Genomic DNA, 21,116 nt, shown 5'->3' with positions numbered 1-21,116 from the left:
AATGCCCTCCCATCAGATGTCAAAGAGATAAACAACTACCTGACATTTGGAAGACATCTGAAGGCAGCCCTGTTTAGGGAAGTTTTTAATGTGTGACATTTTAATGTATTTTTGATCTTTGTTGGAAGCCACCCAGAGTGGCTGGGGTACAAATAAATTGTTGTTGTTGTTTCTTTGACTTTTGACAGCTGGAGCACAGAGTGGTGGTTGTTAAAACTGGAGGGACACATCATCCTATGCATAACAACAACAACAACAACAACAACAACAACAACAACAACAACAACAACAACAACAACAACAACATATTCTTTCAATCAGTTTGTGGAACAATGGGTGGGTATCCTCCAGAAACTGGAGGGTAGCAGCCCAGTGCCTCGTGTCTCTGGAGTTTCCCACCCTGCCATTTGCTTAGTCGCTTCAGGGTCCAGAGAGATGAAGCAGTGCTCTCTGGGCATCAGTGGTGCTTCTGGGGTTCCCCTGCACCTGTCAGGGGCTGGAGGCCGGGCTGCATCTGGGAATCCCAGAGTGTCCTTGCTGCTTTCTTCAAGATGATGTTAATGCCCAAATACTGGCACCGAGGGAAGACTGTCAATAATGCAAAAGGACTCCCTACCGCCAGAACTGATGGCTGTATCCAACTTGATGACCTGACTTTACAAGGTGCAAAAATCTGCGCCTCTGATGGTAACATCAGTGTGTGCCAACATAGTTAGGGAATCAATGCTCCCAAGGTTCAGCACCTTGGACAGCGTTTCCTTGCATTGCCTTTATTTGGAATAGGCTAGTCATCTTCTCGTTTGAGAGGCTACTACTACTTCTTACTTACTTCTCTCCATCACCACCCACTATGGAAAATGCTAGACTATAAGAGCAAGGAAAATCATATCCACTGCAGCAAGTTCACAACACATTATTGATTAATTGGTGAAATTTATATCCTGCCGTCCTTCCATGGAATTCAAGGAGGCAAGCATCCTAAGTGATCTCCCATCCAGATACGGACCAGAACTTGCTCAGCTTCAATGAGATTGCTGCACAGAGTGCCTTCAGGCTTAAAGCAAAGCAAAATATCATGGAGGAGGAGGAAATCTACAACCTCAGCTTTACCACTAGAATCCTGCCTTAAGGCACCACCAGAGCTCTGCAAGGCAAATATTCTGCAAAATATCTGAGCTGCCACTAATCCAGATTCAAAGCCAACGCAATTCTAGTGCTCTCCAAAGACCTGGTCTGCTATCAAGTATTTTTGTAAAGAAATCAGAACATGCAATTAAATTATTGTTATTTGAGATAGCTTTCCTTACTTATGAATAAGCCTCACTGGATGCAGAAATAATACAAGCATCACACTTCACTCTTAACTCTCATTATGTGTATAATAAAAAAGGTAAAAGTAAAGGACCCTTTGATGGTTAAGTCCAGTCAAAAGCAACTATAAGGTTGCGGTGCTTATCTCCCTTTCAGGCCAAAGGAGCCGGCGTTTGTCCACAGTCAGCTTTCCAGGTCATGTGGCCAGCATGACTTCTGGTGCAAAGGAACACCTTTATGGAAACCAAAGCGCACAGAAATGTCGTTTCAATAATAGGAATAGAATAGGAATAGGAACAGGAACAGGAACAGGAACAGGAATAGGAATAGGAATAGGAATAGGAATAGGAATAGGAATAATAAGCTCCACTGAAAACACTGGGACTATATCAGAGGAAATATTCATAGGATCAGGCTGTTAACAATAAGAATATTTTTGTTTGTGTTACAATGGTACCTCGGGTTAAGAACTTAATTTGTTCCGGAGGTCCGTTCTTAACCTGAAACTGTTCTTAACCTGAGGTGCCACTTTAGCTAATGGGGCCTCCCGCTGCCGCCATGCCACCACCTCACGATTTCTGTTCTCATCATGAAGCAAAGTTCTTAACCCGAGGTACTATTTCTGGGTTAGCAGAGTCTGTAACCTGAAGCGTCTGTAACCCAAGGTACCACTGTATTGTCAAATACTATAGTGATGTTTTCTCTTGCAAAAGAAAATATACTGTATTTTTCTGTGTATAAGACTAGGTATTTTTCCTAAAAAATAATGTCAAAAATTAGGGGGTGTCATACATGGATATATCTCCCCCCGTTTTCTTAAATCTGAGTCCCCCAAAATAGAGGGCATCTTATACATGGGGATGTCCTATAGATGGAAAAATACAGTATATCTTCTGCAGATCTGTGTTAAAATTCTGACTTTTCTCCAACTGAGTTAACAGCAGCATTTTATTTATCTTATTAATATTCCTGTTTATTTCAGCACCAAAGGTGTTTTCACACACAATGCTAAAAGCCAAGTGTACAAACTGTATTACATCTGGTTTAAAAATGACTCCTGCCAGCTTTCCATCATGCCTTCACATTTGCATGTGAGCAAGAATGTGCAAGGAGGGTTGAAATTCGTTTTGGTAGTGGTGGGCTTTGATTTTTGTTTTTTAAGTCCATACTCCCTCAGGATCCCAGATAATTACATGTCTCTCCAAAATCACGCCAAATGCAAAAGGTCAGGATAACCTTCCTGGGTTAACATTAGCAACCAACACTGGTCCAAATGAAAAAGTGTCATAGCATTTCTGGAAAATGTTCAGATTCTGTCCATGCTCGGTGAAGTGCGCCATAATTGTGGAGCTGCTTTAGAGAATTATTACCTATAGCACCACATGGATTTGCCACATTGTGGGAGCGGTTAGAGGAGCGGAGCCTGCAGAGATTGTGATGGGGTCCTGGAACAAAAGGTAGCCTTCAATAGAGCATGATGAGGCCAAGCAAACTGAGGGCTTCAGGAAACTCATCATCTTGAATTCTGCCCAGAAAGCAAGGGAAAGGCCCTAGAACGCTGGATTAATGTGCACCTGAAAATTTCCAGAGGAACATGAAACGTTGCCTTATAACCAGTTCAGGGCCCTTCCAGTCATCCTTTTATTGTGCCTTCATAATGATCTGTGCTCATGATGCTATCAGAGCAGTTATACACAAGGCCGCTTTCAATGTTGTAAGTTTAGGGGTGGACATTCTGCTTCATTTCCTATCAGTTCATGCCCTGTACCTTCCTGTTGAAATATGGCAGCTGCTCATACCACAAGGCCCTGACTGATGATGCTCTTTGCATTTGATGCAGCAACTTTTGCCCTGTGCTTTCCTGGCCTGTATCTTGAGTGTTGTTGTTTTATTTTACCACATCACTTTCCCCAGAGAAACATGCTTGTTACTGCTTAATCAGAGCAATGGGCAATTCAGCTTTTCTACGGATTGCCATTTGCTCCAATTTGGCGGTAAAGAGCGGGTTTTTGCAGAGAAAGCAGTGGAGAGGGGAAAAAACACACTTGGACACAGAGCTTTAAAGAATAGACCAGTGCCTGGAAAGAGTGTAGGCAAGCCCTTACATAACTTCAGTGTAAGAGCATTCTTGTATTTAGGTATTCTGCAGCTTCTCATTAAGATACAGGTCCCACCCATTTCCTTCTGCAGTACTTGAAATGTGTGAAAAGGCACCAGATCAGACAAGGAAAAGAACAGGCCACAACTATGCTCAAGGGAGGGAGTCAGATTACACGTTGCCTCACATGGAATAAAAACCAAGATTCCACCTAGACCAGGCGTCTTATCCTGAGCCCTAGAGGGGCTGTCACTTTTCAAGGAGGACGAGGTGCGTCCGGCACAGTTAACAGTTGTGCAGAAGACGTTCCACTCAAGAGGCTGAAATTCCTTCTACACGACCATTAAAAAGGCAGGAAGAGCCTTGTCCTCTTTTCCATCTGACCACTCGAATCCTGACTGCAAGTCTCAAGCTGGAGCCTCGCCCAAATTGCAAGTGCAGATTCTTGAAGTCAGGCTGCTATGGATAATTGGTGTGGGGGCACATTCATCAGCCCCTCCACCTTTTATTTTTATTGAGCAAAGGTCCAGGGTTGGGTCTGCGATTCAGGAACACTGGATTTTTCTCAATAATGTTTCTTAAAAGTTAAATTAAATAATTAAATTAAAAATTAAATTAAATTAAATTAAATTAAATTTGGAAATTCAGTAAAATATTATAAAAATAAGGAACTGCAGAAAGAGGGGGAGGGGAGTTGAAATTATATATACTTAATAAATTGTTTGGTTTTTAGGGGGTTTTTGATGCTGTAAAACTAATTTTATAAATAAAAATTTAAAAAATGTTTTTAAAAACAGCACCTCAAAAACCTCTATTGCCAGTACTCTTGCATAAGAACCTTTCTCACTGTCTCCTGTTTCAGCCACTCTCATTTAGCTGTACTGCCTTCCATCTGCAACCCTGGCGCTACTTTAATGAAAGATACTAAGCAAAGTAAAAAGTGCTACAGGCCAAACATGTCTGAACATGTGCAGCAAGGTCCCTCTTATTTACCACTCAAGCAGCTTCCGCACCCTGAGCAGCCCACCTCCCACATGCTGCTGGATGACAGTTTCCATCTTCCCTGTCCATTGGGGCTGATGGGCATTCAGAGTCAAATATCTGGAGGCACCAGGTTGGGAAACGCTGCACAAAAGCAATTGCAGCCAGTCACTTGCTCACTTAGAGTTAGTTATCAGAGCTTCCTTCCAGGTCAAATGGCAGGGTTGCTATCTCTGCCTGAACCCTAATCTCTCTCTTTAAAAGAAATGAAACTGATATGACAATATGGACTTCAAATCAGTTTGTGATGATACATTGATGTATCACCCAGCCTTACTAATCAGCATGGCCAGAGGACAGGAATGATGGGGACTGTAGTCTGTTAACTTCCGGAGGGACATTACGGTTCTAGGTTATGTGCTCTCAAAACACTGCTAAATCTTATACCTGTGTACACCACCTTTGAATTCTTTTTCACTCCATAAGTTGTTTCACATATGACTAAATCTTCAATCCAATGCCCATTTATAATGAATAAACCCCATTAAACTCTGTGCTGTGCACTTGAAAATGTCAAGGCTGGATGTGACAAAAGAAGTGTGTTGAGGGTATGCTGGACTGCTGGCCAACCAGAGCATGTTGCCGTGTATTATGGTGAATGGCTGGGTGCCTGTTCACATTTGCCACAGATTTCTTGCAGTGTGGCCCTGAATTTCTAGTCCACCTAACAGGGCAAGCAACAAACAGAAGGGGAAGAAATGCAACGTAAACTGAGTGCTCACAGCACACCCCTCCGCTGTAGGATCAGCTCCAGCTTATTCCCAAGTTCCTAACTGAAATGACAGGCAGGCAAGTCCGCAGACCAAGATGATGGCTCAGTAGTGCTGTCCCTGTCACCCACTGAAACAAGTGGTCTGCCCTTTTATTTTCACAAGCACTATGTGAACATTCTTGCACTTATCTGTTAATTTGTTGTGTTATTAATTTTTTTCTTTTAAAGAAACTGAAGTCTTGTCATTGGAGTTTCCCTCCAAGCATTTCACTGATGTAAAGGCTGTGGGCCACTCAGCACCCTGAACCAGCCTCTGCCTCCAACCTTGCAGAACCAGTATTCACCCCCCACCCCCCGCAGCTTTGCATCCATCTTCACCCATAAATTCTGCCTGCAGTGTTTCTGAGGCAGGAGCTACACTCCATTGTCTGATTGAAATGGGTACTGGCTGCCTAAATAATGTATAAGCTGTTGATAGCAGAGAGGCCTGGCTGGCTGCGTTCGGCCAAAGGGGTAGGAGACCAAGGCTGATCAGTAATGCACTGACCCCTGGCAAGGGCCAAGCAGGAGAAGCGAGACACAGAGACACAGAGAGAGGCAGGCAGGCTTCAGTTGAAATGGATGGTTCACAGTGTTTTGAGGGAAGTATCTGTAAGGATGGATGGAGAAACCTGGATGAAAAGAGGAGGAAGGAGCTTGAGTAGGAGGTCAGTATCCACCTGCTAGGACTCAAACCAGGAGTCTCCTTGGTCTGTGGGCTAGTAGCGCCCCCATCCACTTGAGATCACAGAGGGGGAGAGGGAAAATGAATTTGATGTAAGTGAAACATAGCTCAGTTGGTAGAGCATGAGACTCTTAATCTCCGGTTCATGGGTTTGAGCCTCCCATTGGCAGGGGCATAGGAAGGGGTGTGTGGCCCACCCCGGGTGTCACCCTTGAGGGGGGTGACAAAAGCGCACACTGCGGGGGTCGACACTTACTGCAGGGCCTGGCCTGCAGTGCGCCTGAGACGCACATCTCTCCTGGGAGTAACACAGTGGATCCGGGCCCAACGCTGCCCAAAATGGCAGCGTGGGGCTTGCGTCCACCAGGCGGACTCCTTGGGCAGCTCGCTGCACTGCCCCCCTGGGCAGATCGCCACAGCGCCCCCGTGCATGGATTGCCAAAGCACCCCCATGCAGCACCCCCGTGCGTGGATCACTATGGCGCCCCTGTGGGTGGCTCGCCCCGCCCCTGCCGCTCCGGGTGCTGGAGCAGCTAGCTACGCCACTGCCCATTGGTCAAAAGATTCCTCCATTGCAGGGGGTTGGACTAGATCAACCTCACGGTCCCTTCCGACTCCACACTTCTGTGATTCTATTCTCTCCCTGCCCTGCAACTCCAGTCTTAGCATAGCTCCATCAAAGGCAACCCCTTGCTCCCATCTAATCAGATCTGCATTTAAGAATCTCTTCCTGACTTTGGCCTTGCTTGTATGGCTTGCCAGATCTCTGCCTGCCTATTCCTCCCCATCTCCCTGCTGCTTGATTCTGGCCTTGATTTCAGCCCTCCTTCAGGTGAGTTTAGCAGAGCTCAAATCCTGGCATACCATTAACTCAGCTTCCAGGTTGGCTGGCCTGCAGATCTGCTCCAGGATGCCAGCAAACTCTGGTCCTAATCCTTCCAGGGCTCCTACTTCAACTCCATGTGCTTCACTGCCTGTGGCCCAGTGCAGATGGTGGGTCACAGATGCGTTGGACAAAGGAGCCATCAGATTCAACATATAATCATAAGATTATGACCACCGTAATCTTGGTGAATCTCAAGTGGAGAAGACCATGCTGAAGCCCCCCTGCATACCAAGCAGAGCCATTTGCTATGATGAGGGCTGTACACATGTTGATTCTTTGAAAGTGAAGCAAGGTGAACCAATACTGGGCACAGTATTCAGTTTCCTTTAATGTATGAAAAGCAAGGTCCTTTCCCTAATGGAAACAAAGCTATGTTGAGTGCTAAGTCTAGCAAAGTTTTCTTGGAAATCAGAAAAACTGCTGAATCATCTTTCATTTGGGCAGATTTCTTAACCTTCTGGTTAAAGAAAAGCAGCAAATATTATGCAAAATAATATTTTGCATATTTTATACAGGTAACAGAATTCTGCTGCTTGAGGATTTGAGGTTTTTTGTCCCTGAACCCAGTGCTATTTTTCTAGAAAAAGAAGTGCTGGAACTCACCATGAACACCTCCCTTGTTATCTTAGAATGGTAATGGTGCCACCTGAGAGGCTGAGAGCTGAAAAAAGCCCTGCCTGAACCACAAATCATCATGTTCAGTTAAAAAAAATTCCCTTCCCAAAGATAATCAGTCAGTCAAATCATGAGCACTCATGATCATGAGCCACATTCCAATGTATACCAAAATTTTCTCATTTATATAATAATATACAGAGTGGGCTACGCGGGTGGCGCTGTGGGCTAAAGCCTCAGCGCCTAGGGCTTGCCGATCGAAAGGTCGGCGGTTCGAATCCCCGCGGCGGGGTGCGCTCCCGCTGCTCGGTCCCAGCGCCTGCCCACCTAGCAGTTCGAAAGCACCCCCGGGGGCAAGTAGATAAATAGGTACCGCTTACCAGCGGGAAGGTAAACGGCGTTCCGTGTGCGGCTCTGGCTCGCCAGAGCAGCTTTGTCACGCTGGCCACGTGACCCGGAAGTGTCTCCGGACAGCGCTGGCCCCCGGCCAATAGATGTGAGATGGGCGCACAAACCCCACAGTCTGTCAAGACTGGCCCGTTCGGGCAGGGGTACCTTTACCTTTACCTTTATACAGAGTGGGCTACTAGTGGGTTTCTTGGCCTAGTAAAAATATTTGGCTTCTTTGTGAGGTATTAATACAATTGTTTTCACTTATTGTTACAGACTGAAGGCCTTTCAAAACGCAACTTCTGCCAGGGGCCAGGTTTGCGGGCCTCTCAATATCCCACCAGTGGATTAATGCACAGATGGATAGAAAACATGTAATCGGGTGACAAATGAAAGAGAATGAATGAGTAGCAGAAAATCAATGCACTATGGCAACCTTGGGCACCCGGGCAGCCTCCAGATGTTTTGGACAACCAGCTCCAGCCAATAATAGTCTGAAACATCTGGAGGGCACCAGGTTGGCAAAGGCTGGATTAGGGCCTGGATGGAGCTATGAGTGGAAGTGTCTGAAACCAAACCTGGCATTGATCTCTTGCCTGAAATGAACTTCCAAGGACTAGGAAAACTACTTCTCAATTTCCCCCTGAAAACGCCCCCTTCCCCCAGGCCATTGTACATTGTGTTCCCCCAGCCAGGTTCAGAAATTGGAAATAAGCTCATCTGGAGGAGGCAGGCGGGGGGGGGGCAGAGACACACTAGGAGAAATAAATTGAAGGCAGGGGATTAAGCATCATTCTCATCTATGCATTCTCCTCTGCAGTTGCCCCTACACACACACACAGGAATTGTGCATTATCTTGGCAGACAAAGGTTTGGAAAGAAACACACACTCAGTGGTTTTAGCAGGAGCCCCGGAGCTCACCTTCCTAGTATTTCCATCAGATCTGGCCAATCCAGAGGATTCATACTGCCTTCTAATCACAGCAGCTGGTGTTGTGCTATGCAATTCCCTGCTACGCCTGAAGTCCCTTTCCTAGGCTAGATCCCAAACTTGAATATTCATTAAGTTTCTGGTTTAAGCATCTGATATCCTAATAAGGTACATTAAATATGCATCTGTAGAGATATTCCATAGAAGATGTGGAAAGCCAAAGGTGCAGAAAATGCCCCAAGAAGAATTTCTGGGGTTGAATTATCCAAAAAATACTAGTGCACACAATCTCTCTCCTCCACCCACAATTGTTTACATAATAGACTCTGGGCAGGACAGATCATACAGACCAAATAACAAATACAGACAAATAACATACTATGCTAAATAAAGCTAGGAGAATTTGCTATCAATGGAGATACAACCACTCAATCAGAGGTGTCATTCATGGGCCAGGGCATCCTGTTATTCAAACTACAGGTGTTTATTGGCCTTATTACTTCTTACTATCTCCATGATAGAACTCTGCATATTGAAAGCCTGTTGTTACGAACATACAAATGGACTAATTTACATAGTATGCACACCAAAAGCACAAATCCCTTTGCTTTTATTTTTAAAGGATAAATAACAACTTACAAATATTTTCTAAAAGTTTTACAGAGATTAAAAGGCAGCACAGAAAGAAACCACAGAGAATGCTCTTAGAATGTCCCTTTCCACACTTCTGTTCTTTACAAAAGCAAGTGAAAAATATCACTCTTATTCCCAGCCCCCAAATCTGAAAATGACACCCCAGTTGTTGTTACAGAAAAGCTGTAGCCTTCTCTAAGGGGGGGAGGGGAGAAGTTTGTCTGGCTGGTCTGGGACCAGAGATGGGGCAGGGTGGGGAGTGGCGGAGACATGACAAGGGCGACCGCAAGAAGGGGAAACACTTGAGCAGGTTACTTAATACAGGATTATATAAGCAGAGAAGGGGGGGGGTGTAGGTGGATGCTTAGTTACTGGAGCTAACCATGGTTCTTGTGGAGAAAGCTAAAGAGAAAGCTAAATTATGGAGGAATCTGAGGAGAAAGCTAAATTTCCAAGGCTGGAAATTTCCTGGAGGTCATTAATCTCTCCCTTAAAACAGCATCCATCATAAGCACAAGGTCTAATTCGAGAAGATAGATGCAGCACAGATTTCCCCACATTTTAGCAGTGAAGGGCTGTGGGGTCCCTGCAGTTCTGAAGGAGATTCCACACACCATATAATTTGCTGTGTTGAAGATAGATGTGTGTAGAAAATAACAAGCATGAGGGACATTCAAGATGGCTGGATGAATGAACCCAGGCACAGCTCTGTGGGTACCACAGACCCATGTGAGCAGGTGAAGGGAAATAGATGGGTCGGCTAAGAGCTGTGTAAATATAATAGACTTGTGAAGTGTGGGTATGTGGTTGGATAAGGAGAATTTCTAAAAACAAGTTGTACACAGTGTCAATGACAGAAGCAAAGAAGAAGATATATATATAGTAAGGAGGAGAAAGGGAGCGAATAGAGCCTGACTTGCACGCTGACTGAACTGACGGAGGAGACTCCAGCCCACAAAAGCTGCTGCCACATTAAATTTCTCAGCCTCCCAGAGGCCATCTGACTCTCTGCTGTCTTCGCTGCCGCAAACTCAGTTACCTCTCTGGAAGTTGTCACCAGGCTGACTATCATTCCTCTCCACCACACAAGCATGAAATTTGTGTGTGGGGTAATCATACGTCCAATTTGTTTGAGGGTGTTATTCGTGCATTGTGAGAGTTGGGTCTCCCCCTGGAACACCCAACATGTGTGGGGTCGAGGGGACCCTGCTCTTTCCCACCAGACAAGAAGGAATGCCTGCCTGGGAAGGGCATGAACCAAGGGAGAGGAAGGCAAGGCCCCTTTTAGGCCGTAGTGGACATCACCCTTCCTAAGTCCAGGTCTCACTTTTAAGCTGTGACTTGGGATCCATGATTTTTATCTCACATAGTTAGGGTACCGTAACCTTTTACTTGCTCACTTTATCCAGGCTGGCTATTTTCTCGCTTCCCTTCTTTTGTCCTATTTCTCTGCCAGGCTTTCTCCTTCTCTTGATCTCTGTTCTCTCTTTCCCTTTCTCTCTCATGTTTTACTCTTTCCCTCCTCCCCTCCTCGTCTCCAAGAGATGGTTGCGGCACCATCTTGCCCAAGCCTCCTCTTTCCCACAGTGGCCATGCAGACGCCTCGGGGACGCAGAGCACAGGCGACCCTTGGATCCTTCACTGCTTGTTCTCACAACATATGGTACCCAAAGGTATTCTGCCTCTGAACGTGGAGGCTCCAGTCTGGCTACAAGCCACTGGGAGGCCTCTCATCCTTCGCGCCTTTGTCCCATCCTCTTCCGCAGCCACCTCAGCAGCAGCAGCCAGGGCCCCAGACATCTTGTGCGGGCAGCGAATTCCACCAGTTCATTCTGCACAGAGCGCAGAAGTGCCCGTCACTCCGTTGCACCGAGGGGTCGTGAAGTTCTGGCAGCAGCAGAGGCAGAGGGAGGGAGACAAGTGGATGACCCTCAAAGGGAAGGAGTTCCCTCCCCACCCCGGGAAGGAAAGGCAAAGGCCAGGGGGGGGGGGGCTGCGGGGGGCCATCCCGGTCTTGCCAACCTTCCTGCCGCCCCCGCCCCCATTTGCCACCTGCTGCCGGGCCCAGAGATTCCTGCGCTTCCGCCCCCCGCGTGGGAGCCCACGGCCCAGCCCCCTCCCCGCCAAGGCCCCCTAGCCCTGCCCGCCCCGCCTCCGCCAGACTCTTCCCCACCGCCCCCCCCCCACGCTGCCAATCAGGCCTGCTCGGCCAATCAGGAACAGAGAAAGCCAGCCCCGGCAGCCTGTGGAGCCCGCCCCCTCCCCTGCAGTTGCCTGGAAAAAAGCGAGCGCCGGAGCGCGCCCGCCCGCCTTGCCATCCCAAGCAATGCGCCAAAGGAGAGCGCGGAGAAGGCGCTCGCTCGCTCGGTGCCCTTGGCGAGCTGCCGGCGGACTCGGCGGCCGCGCAGGCAGGCTCTCCTCCCCCCCCCTCGGCGCCGGCCGCCTCGTCTCCTTCACCGCCCCGTCTCCTTCCCAAGACGTCCTTCTCCGGAGCCGGCCGCCCTCGCAACGAGCTGAGGTCGCCATGAGGCCCGTTGGCTGGCCCGGGGCGGAGCGGGCGGGGAGAAGGCCAGGAAGGCAGGGAGCCTGCAGGACAAGCAGCAGTGTATCTCGAGGGGAGAAACCCCAAAGGGAGGCTCACATCCCCTCGCATCCTTCCAGCGCCGCTTTTGCGCTACCGTGGGGGGTCTGGCTAGGCTAGCCTCTCCCGGGACCGAAGGGAGCTTTGGAGCTGAGCGAGATCAGCCGGGCTCCGAGATGGAATACCCCACAGAATACCCCCCCCTTCATCTCCCTGCTGTCTCGGGCCTTTCTCGACCCATCCCCGCGTACTTCAGCCCTTTGCCCTCGGTTTTCTCTCTCGTCATCCCGCCAAGTGATACAGCGATCATTTCGCCTCCTTTCTTCGTTCGCAGTCTCCCTAGCCAATCCCTCGGCCCCTCCGTTTCCTTTCATTATCCAGCCCAAGCCACTGAAAGAAGCTGCCCCCAAAGGATCCCGAGAGATTCGTTCCCACATTCACATGTTCTTCCATCAGCCAAGACATTTTGGGGAGGGAGAAGGAGCAAGAGGAGGAGTGTTCCCCTCCCCCGCATACGACAGCAGGGATGGGGGAGGCTTGGAGCTGTCAGAAGCTTAAGTGGCTGCTGCCCCCTCCTCCTCCTGCCCTCCGTTTAATGCAGGTACATCGCTGCAGTGGGTGGGTGGGAGATCCCTATTGGGCTTGAAGTACGCCCCCACCCACACCCCCTTTGCTGATCTGGCCAGGTACGTCACCGGTGCTGCCTCCTTTCTCGCGCTCCCTTTTCGCTCCGTGTGCGTGCGCGCGCGCAGCGCTCTCTCTCTCTCTCTCTCTCTCACACACACACACGGTCACCACAGGAACATGTCGCTGTCACCTTGAGATGCAGGCAGGCATTGCAAGGTGCACCGGCGGAGAAATAGACGCCAAGGCAAAAATGATGGGAAAGGGCAGTAGAGGAGGTGGGAGCGGGGACACGCGCAAGAGACCGGACGCTCTCCCCCCTCCCCTGCCCTCCCCATGCACATTTTGCCACTTCTCCCTCCCTAAAGCTGGAGCCGCTTTCGAATTCTGCCTCCTCCTCCTCCTCCAGGTCTTCTGCTCAATGCCTCTCCTCTCTTCCCTCATCCCTAAATTAAAGGTTGCAGGGAAAGTCTAGTAAGGTGGTTTTTTTTTCTTTTTAAATCCCACCCGACCACCCAGCCTTCTTTTCTGCAGTGACTTGTCCGCACGCCATCCCGACCGCATTGCCCTCCCTCCCCGCGCACCCACCCCCAGCTCCGCGCATCTCTGCATTACAGATGACGGAGGCTGCCCGGATTCCCCTCCGCAAGAGGAGGAAGGGGGCGTCTTTCATCCATATCCCCCCTCCGTAAAAAAACCCCAGGCTCTTTTATTTTTATGTTTTGACCGACAGTCTTTTCCATCTCTCTTTATTCCCTCAACTCCCCTCCAAAATAGAAAGTCTCCTCAAGAGGAGCTACTTACCAGGCCATGCTAGAACCCAGGAGAGACTGAGGTGGGGAGGAGGGAGGCAGGTGAGGGAATCCGCTGCGGGGAGAAGATGAAGCGCGGGGTGGAACTGCGGGTCTCTCTCTCTCTCTCTCTTGGCCCGGATCCAGTCGAGAGGAGGAGGAGAAGGAGGGGGAGCTTCCTCGGCCTGATTTGCCCCCCTCAGGAGGGGACCGGAGGGAAGGGGAGGGTCAGGGCAAGGGTGGGGGGAGCCGGTTGTCTACAGCCCCGGGGATGCTGCGGCTGGCATCGCAGCGGCTACATCCTGCAAGGATGGAGAGAGCTCGCTGAGCGCTGGTCCAGCTGCAAATCTCAGCAGAGCGGGGAGGGGGAAACGAGGGGAGGAGGGGAACTGTGGTGCAAGCGGGGGGGAGGGAGATGTGACTGGAGGCCGAGAACCAATCGCAGATCTCAGCCTCCTGCACCCCCTCCCCCACTTCACGCAGCCAGGTCCATCCCCCCACTCCTCCTTGTTCTCCACACCTCCCCAAATCAAGAGACACCCATAGATGTATTGCTGGAACTCACAGATGGCTGCTTCCTCCCCCCACTCCAGTCCCAGTGATGGTACGTTCCAAGCAGCCTCTCCGTCACTGATGGAAAGGATGCAGGGATGCAGCGATGGAAGGACCATCTGCTTGGTGCAGATCGTACCTGCCCCTGTAGCATCACAGCCACAGAGTCCTTGGCCAAATGGGCAGCTCCGGATGCCTGAGTGGTGCTGGTGGTGGTGGATGGGCTGAGAGGGAGTGCCTTTCCCAAGGCCATCCACGGAGCTTCATAGCCAAGTGGTGATTTGAACCTGGGCCTGCCACAGCCAAGCCTCAAACTCTTATCCATTGCATTCTAGCAACGCAGACACAGAGTGGCAGGACCCAGCTAAGGGTGCCACACACAACAGAAGAGAGGGCTTTTTCAGTCATTTCGACAGGGTGCTGTGGAGAGTCAGGAAAACTGCCCTTGCCACCATGTCACCCAACATCACTACTATTATGAAGGGTAAAAAGGAGGAGCCCTTTACCCCTTTCCTCTACTCAGAGCCTATTGAACTTGTACCTGGTGCTTTTGCTGGATCCTGCAGCTATCAAACAGAAAGACCCCTGGGTGAATTTGGATCAATCTAGCTGATCTCCTGTGCCGATCTTCTTTCTATCCTCTTGTTTGTGCAGTGCCAGGTTTTGGGTCATTACAACTGTCTGTGATCTCTCTTCCAGTCAACTATTCTCATTTTTTTCTCCTTCTGACTGCTGAAAACTTCATGAACAGGGCCACAATCCACCTCAGCGCTTGGTTATGCATGTTCAAGCCCATCTAAATAATGAAGTGGCTGAAAACAAACATTCCTGATGTTCAGCTACCTTTCCATACTGCCTGATGAAGCATTCTGTAACTTGAAGCTTGCATACTCTGATGACAGAATAAACTAGTCAGTCAGATTACATCTGTCACCAAAACTAATTTGTGTTAGAAGTGAACAGAAATGTATCAGAAGACTAATCCCATCATTTTCTCTCACCGTCCCCTAGAAAAAGTAGGCCACTTTGCAGGATTGTTTCCAAATATTCTCCAGTGTGTGTGTGTGTGTGTGTGTGTGTGTGTGTGTGTGATGCCACTGCACCCTCCTCAATGCCCTGGAAGGACTCCAAGTCTGTGTATTGAGAAGGATGCAAAAGAGTGACCAGGTACACAGTTGCTGCTGTTGCCACTTGCAAAAGCTACAATAACTAATCACAGGGTTGGGGGGGGGGGAAATAAAACTATGCTACTGTCACTGCTTGTAATAAGTCTCACCTCTGAAAAACTGCAAGAGAATTTCACCCCAACTAGGAAGAATTTAGTGAAATGGTCTTCAGCTTCCACCTCCAATTTCTTTGTCCACAAATAAGAGGTGATTCACTTCACCAGGCACACAGATTTGCCCCCAAAATTGACACTCTGAGGAGCTATCTTCTGCAAAACAGAAATCTAAGAGATCAGCATTTGCTACCATAGAAATATTATTGTCCTTCATTTTGTACAGGTTTATGTTGCCACATCTAGCGTGTTATGACCCCTTGAGATGAACACAGGTCTTCCAGATGCTTGAGAAACAGGTCCCTATCCTGTGTGTTGCTGTTACGATTTATGGAGCAGTTTGCAGTTCTAGGCTGGCAATGAAAACAGGAGGTTTATCAAGTTCTTCTTCATGGACACTCATACAAAGCAATTGGTTTGGTGGGTGTGGTGGTGTAAACATTGCACTTACCCAGGGTTGCTGTGGAGCTATTGATGAAGGCTTCAACTGATGCAATTCATAGTGGTCTGACAGAGGTTACCAAGTGCAGAGTGGATGCCCCGGTGTCTCTGCTTTTTCACTGCCTACAATCAGTGCCATTAACTATGACCCCCCAAATATGGGATCCCCTTCAAACCAGTGCCAAACTTTTGCAGTTGATTTGCAACATCTTGCAGAGATAACCAGTGCTTTTTTCTGGGGGTACACAGGGGTACATTTTGTGAATCTTTGTACTTTGTCCATTTACTGGAGATAACCCTGCACTTTGCAGCACCCCACAAACTGAGCAATTGATACACCAAACATGGGGTTTGTACTTAACATTGACTATGAACCCTAAAATTTGGGGTTCCCTCCAAACCTTCCTACAAACTGTTGCCTGATGATGGCGTTGGCATATAAATACCAAAAGAGCCCAGATTTTCATTTCTTTGAGGCAACCAGTGGTCTCAGGCTGACATCATGAGAGCCTTTCTAGCCACACACCCCAGAAAAGTCCAAAAATGCAGGCAGATATGTTGATCTACATATTTGGATCAGGTTCAAAATCTATCATACTCCAGAATCCTGTTCCCACTGTGACCAGCCAGATGCCAGTGGGAAGTTTGCAAGCAGACCAGAGTATAACAGCGCTCTTTGCGCTTCTGCTACCCAGCAGCTGCTGTTCAGAGGCATGCTCAAAGCCCTTCATCATCTTGGTTACTCTTTTCTTACCCCCCCCCAGCTTTCTGAGAACCTTATTGAGATGAGGCACCCAGAACTGTACACAGTGCTCAGGTGCAGTCTCACCACAGATTTTGTATTATGACATTATAATATTGACACTTTTATTTTCAATGCCTTTCCTAGGGATTCCTAACATGGAATTTGCTTTTTTCACAACTGCCACACACTGAGCCATAGCTGCCAATGTTTTCCTTTTTTTAAGGGAAATTTCCTTATTCCAAATAGGATTCCTCACAAGAAAAGGGAAAAGTTGACAGCTATGCACTGAGCTGACACCTTCATCAAGGCCAAGGTCTCATTCCTGCTCAGTCACTGTCAATTCAGACCCCTAGCTATGGGAAGTTATATTTTTTTGCCTGATGTACTTCACTGTTAACTTGTTTACACTGAATTCCATCTGTCATATTACTGTCTATTTACCCAATTTGGAGAGATCCTTTTGGAGTTATTCGCAATTCCCCTTTGTTTTATCAATCCTGCAGAGGCTGGTATCATCTGCAAACTTTGCTATCTCACTGTTTACCTCCAAATCTAGATAATTAATGAACAAATTAAAAATTGCTGGTCCCTAGCACTGATCCTTGGTGGACTCTGCTTTCCATAACCCTTTGAAATACTGTCCATTTCTCCTCTCTGCTTCCTGTTTCTTAACCAGGACCTCTCCTCTTCTCCCATGACTGTTAAGCTTAATCAGGAGTCTTCAGTGAGGTACTTTATTAAAAGTGTTTTGAAAGCTGAAGTACACATAGACAGCTGGATTGGTTGTGTGGATGCCATTCAGACCCCGTAATTTGACAATCTTCAATTCTCAATGAGGCCTAGAAATTCATCATTTGTCACTATTAGTCTCTATTATAATCAAGCAGCAGTACAGAGCACAGAACTCAATTTATTAGACTTAGCATTAGCACAATCGTAAGCACAGTTTCCTGGGAGTAACTGCATTGAACTCAGTGGTGCTTCCTTCAGACTACAAAGGTTCAACTTTCAAAGCATATAGAGCTTTCTTTACCGAAGGATCTTCAGTGAGTTGAAATGCAGCCTTTTGCTTTTAATTCAGAAGGCAAGCAATCTCGTAAAGAAGTGTTACCTTTAAAATTGCCTCGAAGAAAAGGAAAGAAGTATCCAGCCTCTGCTTTATTTATTTTCCTGATTATGTGACTTCTTCTGTGCTAATCTTTTACAAACAAACTGGAAAGACTCATTATCCTCTCATTCAAGATTTGCCAGAGCCAAGAAAGGTTCGACAGTTATCCCTTCACTCTGCAAAGAAGTTGCCTTTCCCTCCTTCCTTCCTTCCTTTCCTTCCCTTCCTTCCTTCCTTCCTTCCTTCCTTCCTTCCTTCCTTCCTTCCTTCCTTCCCTCCCTCCCCCCTCCCTCCTTCCTTCCTTCCTTCCTTCCTTCCTTCCTTCCTTCCTTCCTTCCCTCCCTCCCTCCCTCCCTCCCTCCTTCCTTCCTTCCTTCCTTCCTTCCTTCCTCCACACCAGTTAATAATTTTTCTGCAATTCCATTGTGATGCCTATGGGCTCTTGAGAGGGCTCTCTGTGTGTGTTAGCAAGGCAAAGGAAGGTGCATTCTAGGTGCTATTTCCCCCAAACTAAAAAGCCCCATACTATGGAGATCAACCCAATGCATGAGCCCCCCCCCCCCGGTAATGCAAATGTAATAAGAACAAGTCACCCCAAGCATGGAAATTAAATTGTCATTTTGTCCTAAAAGGTGATCTAAAAATGTCTAAATAAACATATAATTAAAATAATATATTAATGTATATCCCATGTTTCAGCTTAAAAATTGCCCCCAAAGGTGACTAACAAAATCACATCAACCATTAAAGTCATTAGCCTGGATTATCAAGTAGACATTCTTATCACGTGTCTGAAACACATTGAAAAAGCCAGGAAACGGTGTTTTCTTATGGGTGCTGGGAATTGTAGCTTTGTGAGGGGGTGAACTACAGTTCCCATGATTCTTTGGGTAGGTGCAATGCGCTTTAAATGTTGCATGTGTCTCACAGGGGAGGTCATTCTTTAACACAGCGGCCACCACAAAGGGCAAGCAAACTTCCGCAAACTGTGGCACGCAAGTTGTTTGTTAGATGACTGTGGGGAAAGGCAATCTCTCTTTAAAAAAATCATAAACAAATTTATTACAAAGAAGAACTAGGAAACAAATCAGGAAGCAATAATTTAAAGAAAATGGACACTGTATTGAGAATATGGAATTGAGAATTCCATATTCTCAATACAGAGAATTCCATAATTGAGAGAATTCCATAATTGAGAATATGGAAATAGCATTGATGAAATAGCATTGATACAGGCATTGATATCTGACATTGTATCTGACAATGTATCTGACATTGATACGTAAATGGAAGAAGGCAGCCAGCAGTCTCTAGCTTACCTGTGTGTCATCTGATTTAAGCACCTGCCCTAACAAACAATACGTGCTAGATAGATAGATGATAGATAGATAGATACTTTGGGCAGCTCCACACGCCCTCCCTCAAAGCAGGCTGGCAAATGCTCAAGCAGGAGTGCTTCCCCCAGTCCCCAAAGGATAATGATTTATTAATTTTTTGCCTTGCCAAGCAGGTTGTTTTGAGCAAAGCTATCAGCTAATGGGCACTGCTGGCCAGCTGGCAAGGCAAGCATGATCCCCAGTCCAGGAGCCCACTGTCAGCAGCACTTACTTGCACCATGAATTATGGATGCACCCTTGGTTTCCGCTCTTTGGCGTTCCCAACTGGCAGAGACCACGCTTGTCTTCACCAGCCTTCACCAACCTGGTGCCCTCAGGATGTTTTGAACTACACTGCTGCCAGCCCCACCTGGCACAACCAGCAGTTGGGGATGATGGGAGTTGTGCTCCAACAACGTTTGGGGGCACCATGTTGGGAAAGGCTTGACTCAGAATACTTTTCCAGCAGCAGAGCAGAGACGAGGCAGCTGAAGAGAGAGAAATGAGGCTGTCAGCATCAGTGGTGGTGGTGGGGGCACTGCAATGGATGGGGGTATTTGCTGGAAGCTCAGAAAATGGCGCTTTCTCATCTGTCAGCCAATGCCTCAGGATGGCACAAGGCAGGCCTATAGCTAAGTAGGGAGTGGGGTGGGTACAGTGGCGTAGCGTGGGTTGTCAGTACCCGGGGCAAGGCAAGTAATTTGTGCCCCCTAACCCGTGGATTTGTGCCCCCTAATCCTAACCCCCAGATGTTGCGCCCGGTGCGGCCGGCCCCCCCTGCACCCCCCACGCTACGCCACTGGGTGGGTAACTGCCTTCCTGGGTACATTTAATTCCCACCCCCATGTAAAAATAAGGTGTGCATGATTCTGCCTGCACACGTTTCTTAGTTTGAGGTTTTTGTGGTTGCGTGGAAACTCTCAAGGAGTAGTACAATGTCTGTCAAATATGTATCTTGCTTTTTCTTCGATTAAGGAAAAAAGCACTTTAGAAAAGCCTTTTGATTGAGTAGAGGTTTTTTTTTTTTAATCCCAAGTGCCTATGAAGACAAATACAGTTGTGCCCCTTATAACCAGCCTGCTCTGCCTCCCCCTTGCTGATATCCTAGCAACGGCCCTGACACAAGTTACTGGTAGAGAGCAGTGTGGAACTTCAGTGTGAGATGTGTGTGTGTTTCAATTTAGTCTTGAAACATATACAAGAGCAGGCCTTTAACCTTTGCTGTAAAGCTCAGCCTCGAGATCACCTTTTCCTACCCCCCCCCAATAAATCGGACCATAAACTGGGTTGCCACCTGTGTGGTTTCACCTGCTCCAAATGCTTAAAATCTGGGAATTGCGTCATCACCAGGCACCTTCTCTAACATAAACACAGCAAGTCCTGTGCTCTTGAGGGCCTGGGAGATGACAGAGAGGTGGCTCAGGAAGAAGGGAATAGATTGGTTTGGGTTCTCCCTGCCTTCTGCCATCAACTGGCTGATTTTTATGTTGTTGCACATGGGAGTTTAGATCACATCCACACCATACTCTTAAAGAGCACTATAAAGAAACCTGGAAACCGTAGTTTCTGAGGGTGCTGTGAATTGTACAGTAGCTCTGTGGGTGCGTAAACTACATTTCCAAGGGCTGTTTGGAGAGAGCCTTGCCTGTTAAGGTGTGCGGTAGATATGACCTTAGATCTGTTGAGAGCAAGGAAAAGATGAGCCATGCCAGCACAAACCCTGTGACTCAAGTCATACCCACACCAAACATTTAAAGCACTCTTATGCTACTTTAACAATCAAAGAATCCTGAGAACCGTAGTCTGCCAAGGATGCTGAGAGCTGGTGAGAGACTCTCCCACAGAGCTGCAGTTTCAGCACCCTTAACAAACTACAGTTCCCAGGATTCTTTGGGGGAAATCGTGACTCTTAAAGAGGTCTTTAAATAGCAAGTGACAGCAGAGGAGGAGGAGGGAGCAGTGAGGGTGGGAAACACAGCAAAACACCTGCATTCCCCAGACAAGTCTATCTCTTCTCCAGGATTGGTGGAAGGTTAAGAATAAGGAAATAAAGGGAGTCCTGCTGGGTCAGACCAAAGAGCCACCTAGACATGGGCGTAGCCAAGGGGGGGGGAGCTGCCCCCCATAATCATTAAAAAGCAATACAAATCTGATGTTCTGCCCCCCCTAACGAAAGCCTGCCCCCTAACAAGAATCCTGGCTATGCTCATGCATTTTGACCAGCACCCTGTTTCCTATAGCAGCCAAGGCAGTGACTCTTGGAAGGCCACAAGCAGGG

At 47.7% G+C, this 21,116-nt stretch overlaps 1 protein-coding gene across 8 annotated transcripts in view; it reads right to left on the bottom strand.

Moving 5' to 3' along the window:
- Positions 1-13,700, bottom strand: part of ATP2B3 (ATPase plasma membrane Ca2+ transporting 3) — a 120,583-nt gene extending 106,883 nt beyond the window's left edge. For 4 of the 8 annotated variants that reach the window (XM_082205708.1, XM_082205707.1, XM_082205709.1 and 1 more), the window contains exon 1: positions 13,351-13,699. The gene's annotated coding sequence lies outside the window, so the exon portion shown is untranslated. Of the gene's footprint in view, positions 1-13,350 lie in introns of all 8 variants that reach the window. The other 4 variants (XM_082205714.1, XM_082205711.1, XM_082205712.1 and 1 more) reach the window with 2 other exon arrangements.
- Between the last annotated feature and the right edge of the window lie 7,416 nt (positions 13,701-21,116).

This window comes from Podarcis vaucheri, assembly GCF_965113315.1.
Source record: "Podarcis vaucheri genome assembly, chromosome: 17".
Lineage (NCBI taxonomy): Eukaryota > Metazoa > Chordata > Lepidosauria > Squamata > Lacertidae > Podarcis > Podarcis vaucheri.
Note: the sequence above shows the minus strand (reverse complement) of the source record. Positions and strands in the feature narration are given on the sequence as shown.